This window comes from Odocoileus virginianus, chromosome 2 (assembly GCF_023699985.2).
Source record: "Odocoileus virginianus isolate 20LAN1187 ecotype Illinois chromosome 2, Ovbor_1.2, whole genome shotgun sequence".
NCBI classification, from domain to species: Eukaryota; Metazoa; Chordata; class Mammalia; order Artiodactyla; family Cervidae; genus Odocoileus; species Odocoileus virginianus.
Genome location: NC_069675.1, coordinates 65,762,049 through 65,783,322, shown reverse-complemented (window position 1 = coordinate 65,783,322; position 21,274 = coordinate 65,762,049).

Genomic DNA, 21,274 nt, shown 5'->3' with positions numbered 1-21,274 from the left:
CAGACACAATTTGATCAGTAGCTCAAGTCTGCTTGCCCATTTACTACTAAGTCATTCAGCACTTATTGAGTCTACACTGGCTGAGGTGTGCATGGGGAGTATTTGCTCAGTTTCTATAGCAAATAAACTGAGGTGCAGAGTGGTAGGAGGTGAGTGGAACCTGGGCCTTGTGGGCCACAGCGTAAGATGTACATTGCATATTGCTTGTCTACTGGAGAACTGTCACATTGTCTGAGTTACATGGTGAATAGAGATCACAGTAGGATTGTGTGAAGGATGGACCTTGGGGTTAAGAGCAGAACCAGAGTGATAAGCTTGTCAGGTCAGGGCAGGCCACTGGATGAAGGCATCTGTTTGCCCTAGAAAAGGGAGCACCAGTATCTCACATTCCCCTGTCTTCTGCCAAACCTGCTCTGGAATCTCTCCTAGATTTTCCTGCAGCCTAGTGACTTTGCCCACCCTCCTAGCCACTCGTCCTGCTGTCAAATATCTACTTAGTGCAGATCCAGGCAAAAACATGTGCTCTCAGGCCCCAGATCCTGTCCTAGTTCCCACATCTGGTTTAGGCCCACCCACTGTTGGCAGATACCTTGGCAGATACACTATGGCTAGTATCTCTGAAATTCTGGGCAGCCTTAGAGAATTAAAGGGCGGGAAATGTCCTCATTTGCGAAACTTCCCATGATAAAGCAAAGCCTTCATGGGGTACCGCAGGTTCAGTTTCAATGCTGGCTTTTTTTCCCCCTCTCCTTCCTTGAACTAAAGATAGAAGGCTAAGAACCCTCTGCTTCGCTCAGACCCCTAATACTGCTGTTCACAAATTAGCTAACACCATATGATGAGTGAAGCCTGGCTTGGCATCCCTGCCCTCATTTGTATACTTGACGTTCACCATGACTTGACCTCTGGTGCCAACAGCTCTTTTTCCTGCCTGCCTGGTCAGTAAAGCTCAGCTTGAGTTGCCTGTCTTCAGCAGAGACTGAAAGTCATTCCATTCTGAGGGTGGAACTTTCAACTTTCCCAAAGGAAAGTTTGTGCTGTGAAATGAGTGCAGGCTCTGAGAATAAGCCAGTTTGGGTTCAACCTCAAAGTCATCACGGAGCCACTGCTTGAACCTGGGCAGAGCTCAGGGCTGCTCAACCTTTCTGAGCTTGTTTCTTCAACTGGAAATTAGGAATGATAACACCCAGGTCAGGGTCACCATAAGGATGATAAAATGATGAGTCTCAAACACATGATACACTGTAAGTGATGAAAACACATCACTTCCTGCCCCCCCACACTGGTAGCTAATATGGGCTGGCTCTGCATCTACCACCATGCATTTCAGATTTATCCCCATAATTATAATTTGGAATGCATGCATTATAGAGGTTAGTGTGAGTTGCACATATGAGGTGGTCTCATATTCACTGTGAGGTGGAATAGTTGATCCTTCTAGAGTGGCCTGCAGTTTTCTGAACTGAATGTCACCTCCATTAAGCGGTCCCTGTGGAAGGAAAGCACAGAAAGACCCTCTGATCATCTGGTCCAGCTGTTTCATGCACAGATGGGAAGACAGAGCCCAACAGCAGATGAAGGGTTTACCTAAGTATATAGAGAAAATAGTGGCAGAGTTGGACTAGGACTCAGGATTTCTGATACTTGGACATCCTGGTCTCCAGGGCAGCCTTTATCTGTGCTTGGAAGAGCTGAATTGATGGGTTGATATGAAATGGGACTGAACTCATAGTACTGGTTTCTTGATTCTTAATGCCAGTTGGCGCAGATGATGTCTAACAGACGTTTTCTAGATTTATTCTGGCCTCAAGCATCCCACAAGAGGTCCACAGTCTTCCAGCTTGGCCCTGAACTTCTAAGGCATGACTTATTTCCTGCCCCCTTTATGCCTTGCCAAAGAGTTTCAATTCATTCATCCAACAAACATGAATGGGCTTCTTCTAATACAAAGAACACAGCTAGCACGCATTGAGAATTTAGAATATGACAACTATGCATGTATTTCTCGTTGAATATTTCCAGGAGTCTGAGTTTGGTAACTATTACTATCTTTATTTTACTGATGAGGAACCAAGGCTCAGAGAAAACTAATTTGCTACAGGCCAAAAGTGCTACATGGTGCTGTCAATCCAGCTTAGATGGGAGCTACACTTCCCAGATTCCCTTCCCCATCTGGCTATGGGTTTTAGGAGATTTGGAAGGTGAAAGTAGAGCAGTGGCCATTATTCTCTGTAGGCTACGATGATTGCATATGGTGTTGGACGGATGCAAAGGCATCTAGCAGGTCACAGCTTGTCCTCATTCTCCTCTGTTTCATATCCAGCTTGTCACTCTGACTGCTGATCCTCTAGAACAAGAGAAGCCCCCCACTCCCAACCAGAAGGTTGACAGTGAGCCCACAGAGGCAGTAGGTAGACAGAGGGGGCAGTTTTCACTGCCTTGCTACGCATCCCCTGTCCATCTACTCTAGGGGCTGGGCATGTTTGGTATCATCATTTCCCAGAAAGCTCTGACTTGTCCACTTCAGACAGACAGGGTAGACACTCTGAACCTTTGACTCCCCTTCTAGACCTCCATCCTCCCAGCTCTTGCCATATTTTCTTAAGGTCCAGTTCCTGGAATGAGTCTCTTAGGCTTGTAATACTCTTAGTAGCTCTACTGCCCTAACTGCACCTTGACTGATACGGCCACACAACTGGTGTGGAGCAGAGATCAACTCCAGGCCCCTTGAAAACAGATTCTGAGTTCTTAGCCATTGAGCTAGACCACTGCACTAGGGGATGGGCACATAAATATGACCAAGACCCTGGCACCTGTCCTCCAGGAGTTTACAGTCTGGCAGGACATACAAACAAATTGTTTCAGTTTTCCAACACTTAGTGACTGCAAGTAACTCTTTTATTATCTCTCATGATTGTGTTGGTTGCCTGGGTTCAGCATAGTGGTTCTTCTGTTCCACATGATGTCGGCCAGGGATGCAGTCCTCTGGAGGCCCAGATATCCAAGGTGACTTGCTCACATGGCGGCAGCAGAGAGTGGAACAGAGGCTGTCAACTAGAGGGACTGCATGTGGCCTAGCTCTGTAGCATGGGCTTCTCAATGCATCATGGCTGGATTCTAAGGAGCACCCCAAGAAAAGTGTCCCAAGAGGAAAGGAGCAGAAGGTGCCAGTCCCGGCACAGGTCATTTCCTCAAAGCAGCCACAGGCCCAGCCAAAATTCAAGCAGAGAAGACATAGTCTCTGATTCTGGATGGGGCAGAAGAAAGCACATACAGGAAGAAGCAGAACTGTTTGGGGGTCATCTTTTGAGCTCAGCTCCCCCAAGTCCATTGATGTGGACTCAGAGAAGATAGGCACTAGGTGGATGGGATCACAGAAAGACAGACATGGCTTGTGCCCACAGTGGTTCTAGAGGTGAAAGGAGACATGGTGACAGGGTCTAGCTGTGTCCTAATTGAGGAAGCGTTCTCCAGGTAAAGATGTAGCTTGCCAGAGGTAAAGTAGAAGAGGGTGGAGTCAAGATTCAGGCAGAGGGAAGAGCAAGTCTTTAGAAAGAAACTTTGGCTTCATAAAGACCTAAATTTTGTGTGGGGAGAGGGAGACTTAAGAGTCTTGGCACTTGGGAGCCACAGCTCCAGGGTCTTCAAGTCACATAGCCCCTGGCATCTCCATACTAGATGAGAAAGCCCCTCTGCTGAAGCCCAGACCTCTGGGCACCCAATTTAAAAGTCCCTGGGCCAGCAGGAAAATGGATTCCCCTAGGCCGGGCCAGGACAGAGGCTGGATGGAAGTCAGGCACACTAAGTGCTGACTGAGCTCACATGGATTCCCAAAATTCACAGCCTTGGACACGTCCTGCTGCCCCAAGGTCAGACTAGTGTGAACATGGAGCTCTGGGTTCCTCCATAACCCTCCAGGCAGGAATAAGGCCCAGACCCAGAAGACAGCAGCCAATGTCTCCTCAGAGCTGGAGGATTTCTAGGAACCTAGGAAGAATCAGTTAGGCCTTGAAGACAGGAAGGCATCGATTTCACCATGCCATAGAAACAAGACCTAATTTAGCCACTTGGAGCTCAGCAGGCCCTGGAGGCTGCCAAGTTGGTCATGGAGAAGTGGTAAACTATGTGCTAAGGAGGCAAGACAGGAAGACCTGTGCAGGCAGAATTTAAAACTTGAGCAAACCACTCAGTCCCACTGAGTTCTGACGTTCTCGCCTGCAAAATGGGGTGAATCTCATTTTTTCCACTTCCCAGGGTGGATCAGTGAAAATGGTAAATGTGGGCACAGCTTGGAAACCCTCTCCAAGTGGAACAGATGGTCATATCATGTCCTTCATGGACAGAACGGATGTAGAGACCAGTTCCCAAGTGTATCTCCACATACCTTTCATTTGAGGTCCTCAAGTTGTTTGACAATCATCCTTTTGTATCATTCCAGAAAAAGGTCCTTTCCAGGTTTGCAGTTTCAATTTTTAGCCTAGGTCCCATGGAATTATAGTGCAGCTCCAGACCTGAAAAGGGGCACCTGGCAAAGAATGTGAACGGCAGGAAGGTGGGGAGGGCTGGCTGATGATGTTCACAGCTCCTTTGGCTCATGCAATGATCACAGTGGAATGCTAATTCTCCCCAAATCTCCATCACACACAACTCTACTGGGGAACAGACCCCAGCATCACTCACTTCTCTGAGGGTACTGGGGGGTTGTTCTGAAAAGCATACGGTCTCCCTCTGATGTGAATGTTCCACAAGGTTAATCATTCCAACTGAGGGGTTGTGCAAAAGTATGTGGTTGATCACTGAAGCAGCTAATAAGATCTAGATCATTCTTAGCTAAAAATAAGAAATCTGTGTAGAACATAGGCCTCCTGTGGCTTGACAGCTGTTGTGCTGGGTGAGTGAGCTCAGGACACATGCGGCTTCTCTTTGAGTAGAGCTTTTATTAGCAGAGCTGGGAGGCTTATTAAGTAGAAGAACATGGATGCTGTTTGAATTATGAAGATGTTCCTCATTAGCTGTGTGGCCCTGGGTCAAAGTCCTGCCTGTTCTGCCAACCTGCCCAAGTACTCTGGTACAGGTGAAGGGTGGGGAAGTGGAGGAGAGCTAAATCTGCATAAACCTCCTAGGCCTTATGGGAACTCTTGGGAAGGAGTCTTTGAAGCAAAAATTAAGCCCTCCAATACCAGGATGAAGGGTCCCTTCCCACCTCCAACAAAAGTCAGCCCTTTAACTTGTGGAGAAGGAGTACTCTGGAGGAGACAGGAATTCATCACAAGATGAGAGGGGACGGGAAGACTTGTGCCTCACTTTGTTCAAGGTAGTAATTCCAAATATGAAGGAGGAATTGTAGAAGTTCTTGTTGTGTAGCAAGAGTGTTGACCTTGAGTAGAGGGATATTGTGTGTGGATGTGCATAGTCACTCAGTCGTGTCTGATTTGTTGAGATTCCATGGACTATAGCCAGCCAGACCCCTCTGTCCATGGGATTTTCCAGCCAAGAATACTGGAGTGGGTTGCCATTTCCTTCTCCAGGGGATCTTCCCGACCCAGGGATCGAACCCATGACTCCTGCATCTACTGCACTAGCAAGCAGGTTCTTTACCATTGCACCAGCTGGGAAGCCCCAGAGGGATATTGTACTAAAACAATCCAGGCAAATGCTTGGCTCCATACAGAAATGGTGTGATTTTGGGCAAGGCTGTGGAGGCTCTGAGGAGACCAGATGGTTATTTACTTGGAGGGAAAAGGAGCAGAGGAACTGGCAATGTCAAGGCCAGAGTCAGGGAGGAGGAGCCTGGCAGCTAACCATCTCCTGAAAGAGGAAGCTGCAGGGCCTTGCCTTGACCTTGGGGTCAGTACCCTATCCCAAGGGGCTGGCAGTGCTGGATTTCCCAAAGCAGGTGCTGCAGATGAGATCTGAGACCTTCATTAGTCCATGTCTGGTAGTGATTCCATGTCAGCACTGAAACAGCCTCGTGACTCAAATGGAGGAAACCCCATTTGCATCAGCCAACTCCTCTGTTCACAACCAGCTCCTGTCTGTGACTGTTGAGGGAATCCCTAAAGCAAAAGGCCTCCACCAAAGCAAGACTTCCTTCCACCAACTTCCAAAGACTGAAAAGCCATCAATAAGTGTGCTTGATGAGGTGACCTTCTTCCACCTTTCTCATGTACCCAAATTCTTCTATTTTCCTCACTGCCACCCCCCCTCCCCCCACACCCCCGCCATTTGCACCCGGCTTGTGGATGCCCTTCCCCATATCTGCACAAACGTAGGTGCTGCCCTCCTGGGGGTTCCCCCTCCCCATCCCCTCCCCCTTTTCTTATGGTCAGTAGCACTTGAAGCCATGTGTATGTTTTACTTCCCCTAATGGATTGTGAAGCCTTCTGAAAAGGACTTCTGTCTTCTGCCTTGTCTCCTGCACAGCTTAGTAACACGCTCTGCAAACAGGAGGAGCTTAAAAGGAGCTTGTTGAATGAGAGATCTGCACACAGACTAAGGAGCCCTTGCCAGTGGGGTTTGTCTCTTAGCAGCTTGCAAGTCTCCCTCGGCCCACAGATACGATCACCAAGCATAAACAGCGCCCTCCAGTGACAACAACTCTCATCCAAATGTGAACCCAACGCAGGGGTACCAGGGGCGCCTGCAGGGGAGCTGACCCGGTGGGAGAACAGAACGTGTTGGGCCGAGGGGCTGCACACGTGGGAGAGACCACGCGGCCAGGCCTGTGAGCAGGGAGGCAGACCAAGCCGCCTCTTGTCCAGGGCGCTCTGCTTCCCCACAGCGCTGCTTCGAACTTTTGGGGCCTGTGGGACCCACATCTGGAGGCCACTTGACCTCCCCCCGCCCCACTCACCCCTCCCGGCCAAGCCGCCGGCAGTTTACGGCGCTCCCGGTCCTCTCGGGAGCTGCTCCGGCCCAGGTTCCCCGCTCGCTCCTCGGGGTCAGAATGGGAACCAGGCCCGGGGCTCCATCGTGAACTGTGCTGTTCCCACTAGCTCCCTCGGGGCTGCTCCGCAAGCCGTTTCCACAGCAAACAGTCGTAAATGGGCGGAAGGGGACAGGATTTCAGGTGCCGGAGGAGGGGTGGGCTACGGCTGCGCACGCTCTGGCCCATTTTCCTCCAGATGTTTTTAGCCATAAACTGAAGGGAACGGGAAACAAGAAGCGGGCCAGATTACTAAGGACGAGGCCTGCGGAGCCCATTAGGCTGCAGCTCAGATGGTGACTCAGAGCATCCTCAGGTGCGGCTCTCCACGCATGACCAGCTGAGCTGGGTGCAAAGGGGTTGGGACACAGAACTCCCCCAACTCCCCAGTACACAATGGAGGGCGGGGGGGTCCACTTTCTTCAGTTCTAATTAGCATGATTTCTGAAACATCTCTGAGGCGTCTGCTATATGCAGGTTCTGTGAAGAAGACAATATCTGCATCTAAGGGTCTCCAGTCAGTCACGCAAGGATGATGGGAGCGCACACAGCTGGTGACACAGGTCGGACTGTGTCAGAGGGACAGCGTGCAGGGGAAGCACGGAAGTGGAGGGAGACAGAGTAGTCAGACTTGGGGACAAGGGATGGCAGCAGGGTGACCCTTTGTAGGTGGGTGGGGTTTGGAGAGATGTGGAAAGGAAAGCTCAGGGCAATAGGGGACCAGCGTCCATGTGATGGGCAAAAACATGTCCTGGGAATGGTGAATAGCCAAGTGTCACAGCATGGGCTTCCCTTGTGGCTCAGATGGTGCAATGTGGGAGACCTGGGTTGGATCCCTGGGTTGGGAAGATCCCCTGGAGAAGGAAACGGCTACCTACGCTGGGATTCTTGCCTGGAGAACCCCATGGACTGAGGAGCCTAGCAGGCTACAGTCCATGGGGTCGCAAAGAGCAGGACACGACTGAGTGACTAAGCACACAGCACAGCCTGGTACAGCTCTGGCCATGGGCAGGGCGGCCAGCTGTCAGGAGAGATGGCTCTGGAATCACGTGAGATCCAGACCAAGAATGTTCCACAATGCAGGAACAAGGACTTTAGTCAGTGTTTCATTTTGGATTAGTTACCAACTTCTATAAATTAAGAGATTTTTGTAAGCAAAGCTGGGTTCTTATGAAAGTCAGGAAGGTCTGGCATGTTGGCACCTTGGCTCCCTTAAGCCGCACCTGGCTCTTGCTGAGGGATGGCGCCCCTAACAGGACAAGCATTCCCCGTCCAGCCCTAGTTCTCACCCCTCTGTACTGTGGCCCTTCATCAAGTCCCCTCAGCCTTGTTGTTGTACAGTCGCTAAGCCATGTCCAACTCTTTGCGACCCCATGAACTGCAGCACACCAAGCTTCCCTGTCCTTCACTATCTCCCTGAGCCTGCTTCCTTCCTGTTTGTCATCTGTTTGTCCTCCATGGGCCTGTGAGTTCATGGCTTTGCTGTAGACCCCAAGGAGATGACAGTGGGGGGCAGGGAGCTGCCACCAAGACGGTTTAGGACAATACACCACCTGGAGGGTGGGGAGAAGTCTGCAGCCTGGAGTCAGTAAGACCGGGGAGGGGTGTCCTGAAAGAGCTCTTGTGGAAGAAAGGGCACAAAAGGAGGCAGAAGCAGGAGGATGGAAGGAAGGGGCAGACCTGCTGGGTCAGATGATGGGGGTGATGAGGGAGGAGCTGATGTGAACTCTGGGATTTCAGGATCAACCAGGATTCAGGGCGAAGGTGGAGTCAATCAAGGAGGCAGATGTGAGAGGCAGAGTTGGGCTTCAGCAAAGGACAGTGAGCTTTGCCAGGGTATTTGGGGCAGGGCAGCCCTGTGCAAACACGTGGGTATGCCAGCCTGGACTTGGCATGCCAGAGGACCTGAGACCCCAATTTGGGAGTCTCTGCAGATAGGTATGCTCAGGGAGGGCCCTGCAGAGGCAGGAGGTGGAATTGAGCCACGCCTCCTCACTCTCCTCTGATGAGCTCAGCTCCTGCTCTGAGAACTTAATCACAACCTGTGCTCTGAGGACCCCTGCCCCAAGGGGACCATCCTTCCATTAGCACATCCCAGAAAATATGTGTCACTCAGAAGCCAGGGTAGTGCCCACCCCTGTCTCTCAGGCAGGAGGGGAGCAGTGGGCATGAATGGGCCAGGCTGTGTTTCTCTCTGCCTGAGTCACATGAAATAATTTTGTCTGTAGTTCCTCAGAAGCACTCCTGGGGGCTGGGGAGGGGCAGGGGCCCTGAGTCATGTGAGTCCTGTGTGGCAGATGGTGGAAGGCAGTGAGTCATAGTCTTAATCAGAGGCATACTGACGACTCAGAATGTATCCATGCCAGGGTGCCCAGCTTGCTAGTGACTGTCCCTCAAACGTTGACAGACGGGACTGTCACCTGCGAGACTTAGTTCAGGTGTTCACACCTATTTTCTCCCTGAATCTGTTTCTAAACTTATTTCATTTGTGTGGGTTTTTTGGTGACTGTCTGTACCCCATGCTGGACTCTGAGAACAAGGACCAGGTCCTTAACATTGAGCCCATTTAAAATGAACAATTGAATGAACAAATGAATGAATGGTTCCAACTGGTAATAAAATTTAATGTAATATGCAAGTGTATCTGTGTAGTCTACTACATACATATATACGCTATTTTATGTATAGAGTGTTTTTGGAAGAGTACGATCTCACAGACAGTAATAACAGAGCTTTGCTTCCTGGACACAGAGGCTGGGGATAGGAGTGTGAAATTTTATTTTCACTTGACATTTTCACTTTTCTTTTCTCGCTTTCTCCACTCTGCTCTTACAACAAGCAAAAAGACTTTACAAAGTGCAGCAGCCTCATTGCTCCACACTGCTCTCTTCTGCTGTGTGAACATAGCAGACATCTTTTGTGAGTGTCTGCATGGGTTTTGCACCCCTGGGGGCTGCCGTGCCACATCCCAGCCCTCTTGGAGCCTGCTGTCTATTGGGTGGACTCCACACTTGGGCTCGGGGGTGCTGGTGTGACCCCTTGTCTCTAGGGTGCTGTGTCAGGTTCTTGAGGAAACAAAGGGCCTGCCTCGTGACGGGCTGAGATCTCGCTCTTGGATGTGGAAGCATAGGGAAAGAGCAGAAGCCAGCATTATGCCTCACTGAGGACCCAGGGCAGAAAGAGGATGCAGTCAGGGCTGAGAGAGGGGGCAGGTTTCATGCCAACTGCCACATGTAGGCCTTCTGCCTTCTCTCAGTCTTTCTTGAAAGCACAGGGTGGAGGATCACGGTAGAGGGGTTTGAATGTTTCAAGATTCAGCAAGAGAAGCTGTCTAACATTAAATAGGTGAGAGAAAGGACTCTACTTTTCAAATGTGCTGGAACCATTGAATATCCATATGCAGAAAACAAATAAACACACAAAATTCAATGTATATCTTGCACCATATCTGCAAATGAACTCAAAACATATGATAGACCTAAATATAAAACCTAACACTGTAATGTTTCTAAAAGAAAACTTAGAAAATCTTTGTAAATTTGGATTAGGTAAAGATTGCTAAAAATGCAACAATAAAAAAACAACCCATGAAAAAATGAATTGATGAACCTGACTTTATCAAAATCAAAAATCTCTGCTCTTGGGCTTCCCTGGTGCCACAGTGGTAAAAAATCTGCCAGCCAATGATGCAGGAGGCATGGGTTTGATCCCTGGCGTGGGAGAATCCCACGTGCCTTGGAGCAACTAAGCCCATGGGCCACAACTACGGAGCCTGTGCTCTAGAGCCCAGAAGCCACAACACTGGGCCCACCTGCTGCAACTACTGAAGCCCAAAAGCTTGAGAGCCTGTGCTCCACAACAAGGGAGTAGCCCCTACTGGCCACAACTAGAGAAAAGCCCGTGCAGCGGTGAAGACCCAGCACAGTCAAATAAACAAATAAATAAATAAACCTGGACTCCTTAAAAAAAAAATCTGCTCTTCAAAAGATTTTGTTAAGAGACTAAAGATAAACCACAGGCTAGAAGAAAATTTGCAAAGCATAGATCCAATAAGGGATTGGATGCAGAATATATAAAGAATGCCAAAAGCCAATAATAAGAAATCAAAAGACCTAATTTTTAAAAAATGGGCCAAAGTCATGAAGAAATGTGTTACCAAAGAAGATACATGGATAGTAAATAAGCATGTGAAAAAGTGATTAGCAACATAAATCACTAAGTAAATGCAAATTAAAATAACTACACTGAGATACCACAATGTATTTAATAGAATGGCTAAAATTAAAAAGACTGACCATATCAACTTTTGGTGAAGTATGGGAAACATATACTACTGATGGGAATATAAAATAGTACAACCATTTTGGAAAACAGTTTGACAATTTCTTAAAATGTTAAACATGTATCCTCTACATGATTCAACCATTTCACTCTTGGGTGTTTTCCAAGAGAAGTGAAAACATATGTTCATAATGAAGACTTCCACAGTAGCTTTTTGTAACAAATATCCATCAATAGGTAAAAGAATAAACAAATTAAAGTATATCCAAACAATGGAATACTATTGTGCAGCAGAAAATAATGAACATGGATGAATCTCAAAATAATTATGTTGAATGAAGGAAACTAAACAATATGGAATATATAACTTGTGATATAAGTGGAGAGAAAAAAAACATGCTCATAAATGCGAAAAGCCAATATCCTAACAAGGTTAATTATCTCCAAATTAATTTATGTTTTCAATACAATCTTAATAAAAATCCACTTGTCTTTTTTTAATGGAACCTGATAACCAACTGTAGAATCTAAATGAATGAATCAAACATTGCAAAAGTACTTGGAAGTAGAAGGGGTGAATTCTTCTGGCCAGGGATCAAGACGTAAAATTATAGTAATTACAACAGCATGGTATTACCACTCAGATAGACCCATAGTCAGGTGGGAACCTGAGATATTTCAGAAGAATCATTACAAATACATGGCTAAAGGATGAAAATATTTGGTTATCTGAATGGAAAAAAAATAGTATTTTTGCTACACCAAATATTTCTGCTACACCAAAAAATATTTTCCAGATGGATTAAAAATCCAAATGTGAAAAGCAGAACTAAAAAAGTGTTATAAATTTATATCAAATTAAACAAGACAGCACAAACTTTAGAGAAAAGTTGAGAATTTTGATTACATTAAAATCAGACATTTCTATTATTCAAAAAACACCAAAACCAAAGCAAACATGTTACATATTGGGAGAGGATAACTGCCACCCATAAAACTAAGAAAGAATTAATATCCAGAATATATAAAGAACATCCACAAATCAATAAGAAAAATATTCCCACCAAGTGAGCAGAAGAGGAAACCCAAATTGCCATAACCATATAAAAATCACACAGCCTCTGTCTAGACAAAGGCAAATTAGAACCAGGAGATACTCTTTCTCATCATCAGATTAGCAAAAATTAAAAATTCCACCAACACCAAGCTTGGGAGAGGATGTGAAGGAAGATAACTCAAAAACACAACAGTGGAGGCACAAAATGACACATTTTTAGAGAGTGATTTGTCACTATTTTATAAAAATTGAAGCCACAAACATGTCCTGATGGACTTCCCATGCAGACCCCTGGGTCAGGAAGATCTCCTGGAGGAGGAAATGGCAACCTGCTCCTGTATTCTTGCCTGGGAAATTCCATGGACAGAGGAGCCTGGTGGGCTACAGTCCCTGGAGTCGCAAAGAGTCAGACACAACTGAGTGACTATGCACGCATGCTTACCAATGCAGGAGACTCGGGTTCAATCCCCAGGTCAGGAAGATCCCCTGGAGAAGGAAATGGCAATCCACTCCTGTATTCTTGCCCGAGAAATCCCATGGACAGAGGAGCCTGGTGGGCTACAGTCCATGGGGTTGGGAAAGAGTCAGACATGACTTAGCAGATCAACAATAGTGTGTCCTGACCCAGCAAGTCTGAGCATAGATCCCAAGGAAACTTTGCATATGGACACAAGGAGACGTGAACATCTCCAGAAGCAGAATAGCAAAAACCTGGAAGCAACCTAAATGCTCATCACTAAGAGAACAGATGAACTAACTGCAATGATGAGTTTACTGCACCAAAAATGAATCACTACCCCACTCTTTAACATGGATGAGGCTTAAAACCATGATGTTGAATGAAAGAAGCAAATGACAGAAAGATTCATATAGAATTTAAAATACGAAAGTTTTAAATAGCTGCACTCCCCTCCCCAGTTAGGTTACAAATAGGGTCAGCAAACCTTTTCTGTAAAAGGCAGATGTAAATATTAGTGGTGCAGACCACATACAGTCTATATCTCCCCTTCTGCCTGCAATCCTTTAAAATGTCAAAACCATCCTTAACCCAAGGGCTGTAGTTTGCCAACCCCTGGGCCACATCAACTCCCCCCTCCTTTCATGGTTGGGTAGCTGGTGTCTTTTGGTGATAACTTGGTCAGATGTCATTTTTTTTTCTGGCTCTCTGATGACCAGAGCAGTTTTATTTCAATATTTTAGACTCAATTGGATTTATTTTACAGCTTCAAATCAGGTTTAACTCAGACTCAGCCCCGCACTGCTGTGTTGGGTGACGGTGTCTGAGGCTTCACTGGTTGAAGAGTAGGAAAGGGTCTGCTCCTCACACACTCTGCCTTCTGTTCTCCCTTTGAACATCCCTCTCTGTATCCCCCTTCAGACTCTAAACCCCCCAGTTCTTACTCTCTAGCCCCAGCTTGTCCATCTGTGCTCTCCCAGGGGCAGAAGACCTGGATGAGGTGGACTGCCCCATCTTCCTTGCAGACACACAGCCTCTGTTGCCCGGAGCCCTCCCGGCAAGGCTTCTGCCTTTGGAGATCTCTAGAGCAGATCTAGACACTGATCTTGGGGGTCAGAGGAACCTGCCAGACACCCTCTTCTTCCCACCATTGGGGGTGGGGGGACTTGCATCAGACACTTGTTGCCAGGGTGCCCCAGGGTTTCTCTTGCTGTACCTCTAGCAGCAGCAGCAGCCCCAGGGCTGGCTTTGGGTCTGTGGCTCTGAACATCCGCCCAGGCTGGGCCAGGCCACCAGCCTCCCCGAGCTGTAGACAGTCTCCCGCCCAGACTGCAGGAGAGAAGACCCCCCCCCCCCTACTGCCCTGGCCTCTGGCACCTTCCGGCACCACCAGTGGGTAGGGGGACAGGGCACCCGGCATTTGGTGGGAGGCAGCCCCTTCCTGAGTCTGTGAGGAGGGGCTGGACCCCCAGGTAGATTTCTGAGCTCAGACCAGAGGCCCTCGGTACTTGGTATCCTCAGCTTTGGTCCCTGGCTGCAATTCTGGGACAGCAGGAAAAATCGCTGTCAGCCCCTGTTTCAACAGCCCATCCTTCGGCCCTCACTCCTGTGTGCCTGCCCCCCACCTTCCTGAGGGGTTCTCCCCAGCGTGAAAGCAGAGTCAGGTGTGAAGTAGGAAGGGCACTCCAGGCCTCAGTGCTGGCTCCACCACGTATTAACTGATGGATAATGATACCCTCTCAGAGATGCAGTTTGAGGATGAAATGAATTAGTATTCGTGAAGAGCTTAAAATGACACCTGGCATAAAGTAAGGAATTCTGGAAGTTTGTTGTTCATCTCTTCACATGGAATAAGCTACCTCACCTCTCTGAACCACAGTTCCCAGCCTCTACAATGAGGCTCTAAGACGGGATTCGAAGGTTAGCTGAGACAGTGTGATGTTGGGCACAGAGCCAGGACCCAATAACTGCTAATTCCCTTCCACCCCGCTCCACTTCTGCTCTTGTCATTTCAGAAAGCCAGGCCTCAGAGCAACAAGATTTGTTCGGGTGAGCGGGAGCCGCTGGCCCTGGAATGCATTGTGCTAGGTGGGCCAAAGCAAGGCAGGGAGCACAAGGACCAAGATCCATCGCTGCTTGACTGGAAGCAACAGGAGAAGACCATTGAAAAAATGGAAGTGTGAGTCGCTCAGTCGCTTCTATCCATGGAATTCTCCAGGAAGAATACTGGAGTGGGTTGCCATGCCCTTCTCCAGGGGATCTTCCTGACCCAGGGATCAAACCCAGGTCTCCCACATTGCAAGCAGATACGTTACTGTCTGCCACCAGGGCTCAGAAAAGCATTACTGTGCCTAAGTGCCTTCCGTCCCCTGGGATGGGTCCTGGGAAAGGGGCACTAGGCTTGGGTTCTGTGGACAGCTGGACAATATTTGGTAGGAGTCATGAGGCCTTTCTGGGCTGCCCTGTGTATCAAGAGAGGCAGATGATGTGCACTTCCATCTGATTCTGTCCAGTCACTCCCTCAGGCCCCACCCAGTGGCCATTCTCCCTTTGTCTCCTTCTAATGCCCTCTCTCATCAATCTTTCACCTTGATTATAGTTTTATTTTGCTCACAGCACCAGATTTTGTTATTCTCTGGCACAGGCCAGCATATTCATTCCTCCCAGATGCACTTCTCTGCTTTGCCTAGAGAATGGTGATGAAGTGACGTCTCCATGGAAACAGAGGTTGATCTCACAGTCGCTTAGCGGGTGTGCTGCAGGATGATGTAAGCCATGCTCTGGCTTCTTGAGGGGCTTGGTATCCTTTGATGTATCTGTACTACTGGGGCTGGGGTGAGTAGGAGGTTTCTTTCCTTGATTATACCATTTTATGTAAAAGTAAAAAAGCAAAAAGAATGGGAAATGTACCTTCTTTGGGAGGAATGCTTTTGTAAGAAGAGTAAAGCGTTGGGAGTCAGAACTGGATCTGAATCAGAGGTAAGATGATGAAGGTGACATGTTCCTCTGGAGAAATAGGCTGGGGGAACCTTGGAAACTGTCCAGAGGGGGCTGCTGCTGGCCAGGGAATACTCAACAACCCCACTCACTACAAGGCTGCAGACCCTTCACCTGGACAATCACTGCTCCCACCAGAGCAGCCCTGATACTTGCGGGCTGGGGCAAGAGCACAGAGGCCACACACCATGCTTCAAATACATAAAATTATAAACCAAGTCAATGAGTGTTAAATAAAATATATTCTATCCTCTGACTTTGGCAACTGTAGTAGGCAGAATAAAAATCCCCTCCCCCAATGACCATATCCTAGTCCCTGAAACCTATAAATATGTAATGTGGCATTAAGGTTATAAATGGGATTAAAGTTGCCAGTCAACTGGCTTTATGACTATACATTATACTCTAGATTATCTGTAGGGGCCCAATGCAATCCCCAGAGTCCTTAAAAGTGAAAAAGGAGGGACTTCCCTGGTGGTCCAGTGGTTAAAGCTCCATGTTCCCAATGCAGGGGGGCGCAGATTCGATTTCTAGTCAGGGAACTAGATCCTGCATTCTGCAATTACAGAGTCTACATGCAGCAACGAAGAGCCCACGTTTCACGACTAAGACCCAGTGCAGTCAAACATACATATATAGTTTAAAAAGTGAAAGAGAAGCAGGAGAGAAGGTCAGAGTGGTGAGGTGCGAGAAATACTGGATCAGTCATTATTGGCTTTGGAAGTGGAAGAGGCCACAAGTCCAGGAATGCTGGTGGCTCTAGAAGCTGGAAAAGGCAAGAAGAGAGCTCCTCCCCTTAGAGCCTCCAGAAAGGAATGCAGCCCTGTTGATACTCTGTGAGACTTCTGACTGACAAACTCTAAGATAATAAACCTATGTGGATTCAAACCTCAAAGGTTGTGGTAACTTGCTACATCAGAAATAGGAAACTAACAGTCATGGCATGATGGCCATGAGGGGTGCAGACAGAGGAGGGACAAAAGGGTCCTGCTAACTGCTGTGGCCCAGAGAGGGGCCTTCTTGCCTGCCTGTGTCTAAGGGCAGAACTGGTACTATCACAGGAGAAAGAAGAAAATCATTTCCTCCCCTTTTCCTTCTTCAGTAGCTGTTTCAAAACAAGACAAAACAAAGAAAGAGCCACCCAACCAAGCCAAACCAGCCAAAACCTCCACCATAAAGCCAAAGCCTGCTTTGCAACTGGCAGAAGGGAGAAGGGCAGCTGTCTGGTGTCAGAAAAGATGATGGAGCCTTGGCCCTGTCAGACGTCCTCACTCATCTGACTTTGCCATGAACTAGCTCCAGCCTGGTCGTGCCTCGGGGTTCCCCCCACTGTGAGCTGGACTTCCAAGAGAACACCAGGCAAGGATGACTTCTCCATTCCTTCCCTCACCTGTCCTGCAGTTTAGCAAACCGTCTTGCTTAGCTCTAAGGGGTGTGTTCTGAGCAGTCAGGAATCACAAAGCAATCGGTGGTAAATGTTCACCCTTCTCTCTTCTGATGTCCTATATCCTGCAGGTCCAGGGTGCCTCCCCCTCCTCCAGGAAGCCCTCCCTGACCTCTGCCGCCTGGGCAGTACTTTCTAGCTGTAGCTCTTTCACATCTGTGTTTTCTTCTCTGTGAATAGTGACACATTATGCATGTGTAGTATAAACACATCTGTTTGGTGACGGTTTCATGCCTCTAACTCCTAACAGGTGATGCACAATGCGAGGCACATTGCAGGCCTCACAGAATCATTGTTAGCCAGTTGATTATCATGAACACCTGGTTGAAAATTCCAACCAAAGCCCGAAATAACGTGTAACACGTAGGCTTACCTCCTCTGCTGACAGCCATGGCCCGTGTGACTTCATGCTTTTACAGCCACTTAGACGCCTTCCCTGGGTCTCCTTGAATATCTTCATGTAGGCTCCTCTCTTCTACAGTCTCTGGGTAGACCCTTTCCTAAGATGGGGAAAATTTAAGTTCGGTGGCTCGGGGGATTTGTCCCTGAGCCAAGCTGGCAAGTCCTTCTCTGACCTTGATCTCAGGTCTATAACAGGCTCTATTTGGTGGCCACGTCCTGCCTTCAGCTCTTGTTCTAGTGACCTCTGGACCTTGACACCTGCTAGGTCCAAGTTCCATTTCCTCTACAACTCAACCTGGATGGAATCTGGGCTCCTGCTCCTGAGGCCTGTGCCCCCTGCATGAGCTTCACACGTCTCCTGCTCTCGGGACACCTATTGATCTGTCTGCCAGCTGCCAGGATAGCCACTCTACACCTTTAGCCAGGCTGCCCTCGCACAGCTCCGTGCCGGTGCAATCTTCTCTGTATACATGTGGATTCCCACCAAGATGGGTCCTTCTCTGACCTTGATCTCAGGCCTACCAACAGGCTTTATTCGGTGGCCACGTCCTGCCTTCAGGTCCTGTTCTAGTGGCCTCTGGACTCCCTGGGCCTTGACACCTGCCCACTCCAGGTCCATCCCCTCAAACCTCACCTTACCTAGTACTGGTAGAGCCTTGAGGTGCCATCTCTTCCTAGCTTGACTCTGACTTAAATCTTTGTTCATTGATTCATCCACTTAGCCACTCACTCATCCAGCAGATACTTGCTGAAACCCTGCTCCGTGCAGGCAGCATGCTGGAGCGGTTCTTGGAGCTCTGTGCCCCAAGAACTCACCGAACTCTGAGCCCAAGGCTTTACCCAAGGCCCCGCCCTGAGGCTTCGCTGTGGGGGAGGTACCATGAATGCTGGATCTGATTGTGGCCGCCTGTAGTGCTGTTTGTAACAATTACATGGATGGACACCACAAGGCAGAACAAGACAGACTAGATTACAGTTCTAATCCTGATAGAATTCTTTGGCATAATAAACACTCATAAAAATAAACAAATTAAACCATATGAGCTACATTTAATTTTTAGTTATTTAACACGTGACATGAGTCTTTCAAGAAGTCCTGGTTGAGACTTCTTACAGCCAGGAGTCCAAGAGGAGTTGTCTGTAGTCAGTTATAGTTCAAGATAGCTCGGCGACATCACCATTATGAGCAGCTTGAACTGGCAGAAGAATGTGTGACCAGTGAATACTTACTATCCATGTGAGTGACGGTGAGGTGGCTGGAGCCATTCCACAGTGAACAGTGCTAAGACATTGTTGTCCCACCTCTATATGGTCAAACTAGAAATCTGAACATTAAACATTTTACTAACAAAAGTGTAGCACAGATTCCATTCTCAAAGTCTTATATTTCTGATTGTATCCTGAAGGGTATCTATAATAGCAATATTTGGCTTCAGCTCAATGTTTAACATTTGGCCATTTTTCCACTTTGGATGAGTGTTCACTAAAGCTGTAAAAGGACCCCACTGAGCCTTCTGTGTTTCTTTCCTGCACAGATATCTCAGTTAAAATAGCACCTCCACCAGAGCTGAAAACAGGTTTCTTCTCTCACCTCTTCCTCCTGCTGATTCTCAACCTTCTCCTGAATCATGGTTGTGGAACCAGTTCACTGAGATCTCGTGCAGATGCAAGCAGAGAAACCCCACACTTCCTCTGGGGAAACCGTGTCAGCTGGCGCCCGTCCCACTGGTGCTGAGCCAGCCCAAGTCGGGTGCCATTTACCCAGATGGTGCTGCCTCTTTCAGAATACCCCCTCCTGGTCTTCCTCCAGCAAAGAGGAAGGACCCCAGTTTTTGTCCAGGTTGCAACTGCTCTCTGGTCTCTAGCCATGCCTGTTAACACCTATTAACACAGAACAGATCAGAGCCTCCACCTACTCCATGCTCTGGGTGGAGTTCTGAAAGTGAAAGTCGCTCAGTCATGTCCGACCTCTTGCGACCCCATGGACTATACAGTCCATGGAATTCTCCAGGCCAGAATACTGGAGTGGGTAGCCTTTCCCTTCTCAAGGGCATCTCCCAATCCAGGGATTGAACCCAGGTCTCCCTTGTTGCAGGCGGATTCTTTACCAGCTGAGCCACAAGGGAAGCAGGAGTTCTGAATTGTCATGGAGTGGTCCACCTGGTGTGCAAAAGGAGGAAAAGAAGCAGGCAGCAACAACACCCCACACTGATGGCAAATACCTGCAGCTGGAAGAGCCCAGCATCCCCACAGAATCACAGTGGATGGTGATTCACATTTTCAAGTCAGCCTGGATTTCAAACATCATGTCACTTGCCTGATAAGTTCATGGCATTCCCGTGAGCCAGACCCCTTCTCCACCTGGGGATCAGAAAAAGTCACAACAGCCAGCAGAGTCACCTCGGTGAGTAAGGACACAAGTTGCCAAGCTAGATGGAACTGCAGTGCCGTTGATGCATTCTTGTCACTCTGGGAACCTCCTACAGGAACTTGCAAGTGTGTGCGCGTGCATACACACACACACACACATACACACACACACAGACTCCCTGCATTCACAATAACTTCCATCTTGTCACATTTTAGAGAGCAGTTTGCTGTGTTACTCTGCCCAATGGGCTGCGTAGGTTATAAGTTATAAATTCTTTCCAGAATTTCAAACCTTCCTTTTTTCCTTCAAGGTTACATTTTGTGTTTTCCATGCAGTTTGCCTTTTTGGGAGAATGTTCTTGGGGATGAGTAACTTTGGTTTGCCCAGATGGCCTTCCTTTCAACCACTTTCCATATTTTTAAGGATTCCTTATTCTTCTATCTTTTCAAAGTGGTATGTTTGATTTGAGATTTTAGGCTGAGCCACTGCTTTTTACTGCAGATTCCTGCCCATATGCCATTGTTCAATCTTTTGAGGTAGACTGGGTGAACTCTACTGTTAGCTGAGATCATCAGGGCACTGTTTCTCAAAGGAAGATCTCTGTCCACAATCAGTGTGCTCCCTGAAAATGCAGACTTTGGGTCCGGTTGCAAACACATTGACTTAAAATGTGGGTGGGGCAGGAGAAGGCCCTGGAATCTGCATTGCTTGCAATTGCATCAGGTGGTAACTGCACACTGTGGAGTGTGAGAACAACCATTCCAGATGAAGGAGCAGGAAGAGTGAGCTTCCCAGGTGCCTCCGGGGGCTGCTCTCCTTTGCATATCTCCTCAATCCACGGCACCCAGCCTGGAAGAAGGACCCCTGTACTGGCTCTCCTTGCCTGTGCTTGTAGATTTCAGCAACTTTTCCATCTTGCAGAATCCTGATGGCCATTCTGAAGGCAAGCTGCACGGAGTTGGACTCCTGGGTATGGGGCCATGTGGACAGAAGAGTACAACTGAGAGATGGGTGCTTCCCCACACTTCCCACATGGAAGCAATGTAAAAAATGAAGATATTTGAATTCACACTGAGATTAGCAGATGAGACTTCTTGAGGCTGGTCTAGAGGCTCCAGACTCCACAAGCCTGGTCTGACCGCCCAGAGGGCTGAACGCTTAGCACACCTGTTGCCTGTTTGTCTACAGTGCTGCATAGATGTCTGCTGCTCTTGTCCAGATAAGAAATGGATGCTGGCCTGCAGGAATAGAGAGGCAAGGCTGAAGCAGCAGATTCTGAGGGTGGGAATGTTAGCCGTAACAACCAAGTAGATGAGGGGAAGACGGAAGGGAAGGTATCA